We start from the raw sequence: 4,349 nt of genomic DNA on the forward strand, positions 1-4,349 counted from the left end.
TGAGAAAACCAGCCTCTCTTCCGAGCAGAAGCACTTCTTGCCCTTAAATAGCACCGCAGCCACCGCTGCCATTGACGACGACTTTATGGATAGTACTATGGAGGGTATTGACCTGATGGGCCAGGGGAGTGAACCCAGTAGTTCAGCCATTGATAGGTTTGAATAAGAATGTTCTTGTTTATAATGGTGTGTATGTGTTTTTGAATTTTCGGGTGTTTTGGATTGGTTTGCTTGGTTTTGTGTGTTGGATTTTGATTTAGTGTGGTGTTGTATCAGAGGAATATTTAGTGAATTTCTAGCTATTTTTTCCCTTTTTTTGGTAAAATAAGGTAGAAGGGTGATTACACTCATTTTTATACATGTAATTATATCTAAAATACTAGAATTAAGCTAATCCTCGAGTCAATTATTATGTAATTAATTTATTTTTATTTATTGTGTAGGAAATAAGCAGAGTTACTGAAACGAGAGAAAATAGTACAAAAATGGAGCAAATCGGAGTTTTCGAAAATGAGACGAATTTATCAGAATATAAACCATGATCAATGTCGACAAGAAATAGGATGTTGGGAGCTCGATCAAAAATGAAAATGTTTAGAGAGAGAGCTTTGAAGAAAATGGAAGAAAGAAGAATATATATATATATATATATATATATATATATATATCGAAACATGTGGCTGATACGGCACGTGAGTCATGCCATCAATTAATCAATGGTCTGTATATATATATATATATATATATATATATATATATATATATATAAACATGTAGCTGATGCGGCACGTGAGTCGTGCCATCAATTAAACAAATCATTGATTAATCATCATGGTTCCTATTCCATTGCCCTCTAGACCACGTGCTCACTCACTCTCTGTTATCTCCCTTCACAGTTCACACATGTGCAGGCATATATATATACTAGAAATGCTGCCCGCGCTTTGCTGCGGGATTGATTTGATATATAAGTACTTTTACATTGTTTACATTGAATTATACCTAATACAAAAATGCTAGTTCAACAAATTTGTCATTGATTAACCTAGCAACAGTAAGTGATAAATACTGTTAAGCACAGCAGCTGCATTGTATCTTCAAAACATAACATTGCTTCAGTTATAGCTGCTGAATCAACTTAAGTTGGTTTACAAAAAATGGTTGTTCCACTGTACAAAATGTTTCAGTTGATTAGTTGACTACAGTTAACCCAAAAATTGTAGGCAATGCAGCTGCTACTTGTTAGTTACATTTGTACAAAAGAGGGGTGCATGTTTATTCCTTGTTTTCATTCTCATGTTTTTCTTTTGTCAGTGATGATGAAGTGGTGCTTCCTTGTTCTGCTTCCCTATCAGTTTAAACAAAAGTATTATGTAAGTATTATGTAATTAAAAGTATTAGATGTAAATACTACATTAATTTAGCAGTAATGTACTGATTTGTAACTGATGAAAATAGAAAAAAGAATTGTAAACACCAAACTGAATATGGTTAACTTGTGAGTATGATCAATGAAGCATGATTGTAAGGCTATAAGTCATCTGCTTTATACGTGAGTAAAAAATATATTTACCTCCTGATTTTCTTTTCTGGGTTAGAATTGAACAGTGTCCTTTTGCTTGCTTCAATTGATATTTTTTTTTGGGCAAGGGGACAATCTGGTGTTGCAGTTCCTGGTTCTTCTTCTATTGATGGCAGGGAAAGTTGTGTAGCCGGAAAGATGTTGCTGACAATCAGTTCACAGTTTGGATTCACCTTGATTTGAAAAACAATGACAGAAAAACAATTGAGAGTCTCCTTTGCATAGAATCTACAAAATCAAAACAAAATAATCATCAGCACCCCAAAACAAACAAATCACCCAAAAAAATTGAAACCATATTAATTGTAGACCAAAATTTTTCAAATCGCTCAAACATCAAAATCTGACCTCCAACCTCTTCCAACCAATTACTAAAATCGCAAACTCCACAACAAACAATATCCCTGAAACATGAACACCCATATCTGATTCCACCAAGTTCTTATATCAAGAACAATAACTCATCATTTCCTTCTCACAAATATGCATTACTGTTATAAACTTCAAACCGTAGACATGGAAACCAGAAAGAACATAAAACCTCAAAATTCCAATTTCTAAAATCCTAACCACAACTGAAAATTGATTATATCATCTTCTAGAACTCGATCAGTAACATAGCCTTAAAATCCACCACAGTAGTTTCTAAATAAATAAAAAAGAGCAATTTTTCTGCTATCAAATGTTTCAATATTTGCAGAACATCAAGTAAATCCCCAAACCCAATCACCAACACCAATGTTTTGAACTCAAACAACTAAAAGCATCCCTTGTTTCATATGCAAATCAAGAAGATAGCAATTAATCAAGAACATAGAATAAGAACAAAAGGTAATACCTAATCAAGTCAATGGTGGATGTGGCAAAATGCAATCAACAAAGCGAAAAGAGGGAGATACTCCAGTCCACAATACTGAAAACTGCAAAACCCAAAGCAAACAGTAACTGGCGTTTGGTATATATGTGCTTTCTCATTACGCGCTTTGCAGCGGGTAGTACAAATGCATCAATTTTTTTCTTTCTAACTGAACTCACATATAAGGTATGGTTGTTCTATTATATACTTGAGAGTAATATGAAGAAACATGCGTCTTTGCCTATGTTTTTTGTGCCTTCCTTGCTAGTGCTACCCGCTCCTTGACCAGAAATAAAGATTTACACCATGAATGTCCCAATAGTTGGGATAATATAATGAGTTCCATCTCTTCTACCTACCATCTAAACTCTAAGAGTATATATCAAATCAAGCACAAAATGAGAACTAAGTCAATTTCATCACCTTAACATCATCAAATGAACTTTGACCTTCTCATATTCACAGCCACATTAAATTTGAAACAGAATAATCTACTAATGAACAATGATGTTAGCAGTAAAGTTCAAATTGATCAACATTGTAAATTATAGACACAGACACAAAAACGAAGCTCAGGACAGAAAATAGGAAACTAATTTCAATCATGAGCAATGTTTTAGATGTTCAAAGGAGTTGGTATGCAAGATAACAAAATTAAGGAAGGAGAATGTAGCCTGGAATTTAATCCACAAACAAACTAAATAAGATTAAAAAAATGAGAGCCGATTACCTCAACTGTAAAGAAGACGACCAGGTTGAGATAGAATTCCCAAAGATAAATGATTGCACCTTTGAACAGTTCAGATTGCCATACCCAGAGCTTGACACCTAAATCACCAAAACCAAAAGAAAGAGAAGTATCATTTAATGATTCAGTGAGTAGTGATTTCATATTACAAACCAACAACCGAAGAGCCGTACAAAGCCATCAAAACTGAACTCCAAATATAGACAAAACTAAATCAATCATTGACAATAACAATTCAATAATGTCTACCATTGGTAGTGACTATTTTCCTGTTCAATCAACTTTGAAAATAAAACCATCATGATTTTCATTTTCATTCAAACCAAAGCTTAAACCTAAATCACTTTCATTCATATTTTAATTGATATAAAAATATACAAAATTCAACTACAACAAATTCACTTACGACCACAATTTTCAAGAGTTGAAAAAGAACCTAAATCAAACACATACCTATTGAAAGCTTGCTCTCAAACTCGATCAACATTCTAGCAGCAACCTTTTTCAAAACAAACCTCAAACTCTGCTTTAAAAGTAGACCAAACTCTTCCTACCCCAGCAATTTACAATCAAAATCTGAAATACTGCATCAAACCCACAATTCAAGATGCCAAATTGTATTTGAAATATCACACATAAACTCTGTGAATTAAACGTTTACAACTTGAATAAGATACCTGGAGAACTTTTCTTTAGCAAATGTTGTAACTCTTGTGTTGATATTGATTTCAAAAAGTTGAGCTCTCACTGAGGTTTCACTGTTGCTGATTCCTGAACACAATAGATTAGCTGTTTTGTTTATATATGAGAAAAATGGCAAACTATAAATTCTGATAACATGAGTGCAAGATTGTAATTGTAAAGAGCATACCTCCAAATACTGTTTTTGTTAAATATCAATTGCAGTGTGGTTATATTTGCATGTAGTGTAAAATATATTCTCATTCATAGATTTAGTAAAACATCTTTGTAAACTATATTTTTAGTGTATTTATTTGGTATATTATCGCTATTATTTATCAGAATTTTCAAACCATTTTTTGATGTAACTCTTGAAATTGCAACGTACAATTGTCCGTGAGTAAAAACAGGTTCAGGTAAATATATACCAACTTGATTGAGCGATTGACCTTGACTTTTATTAATTGTCATAGCATAACATG

General features: G+C 32.9%; 1 long non-coding RNA gene across 2 annotated transcripts; it reads right to left on the minus strand.

Annotated features, from left to right (window-relative positions):
* Positions 1-966: 966 nt before the first annotated feature.
* LOC112184515 lies at positions 967-3,189 on the minus strand. 2 transcript variants are annotated; one of them, XR_002930069.2, is made up of 5 exons: positions 3,169-3,183; positions 2,421-2,502; positions 1,931-1,986; positions 1,574-1,810; positions 967-1,348 (listed from the first exon to the last, which is right to left on the minus strand). It is a non-coding gene; the product is annotated as an uncharacterized LOC112184515 (long non-coding RNA). The 2 variants fall into 2 exon arrangements; XR_005807027.1 differs by lacking the exon at positions 1,931-1,986 and having other exon boundaries at positions 3,169-3,189.
* Positions 3,190-4,349: the final 1,160 nt, after the last annotated feature.

This window comes from Rosa chinensis, chromosome 2, assembly GCF_002994745.2.
Source record: "Rosa chinensis cultivar Old Blush chromosome 2, RchiOBHm-V2, whole genome shotgun sequence".
NCBI classification, from domain to species: domain Eukaryota; kingdom Viridiplantae; phylum Streptophyta; class Magnoliopsida; order Rosales; family Rosaceae; genus Rosa; species Rosa chinensis.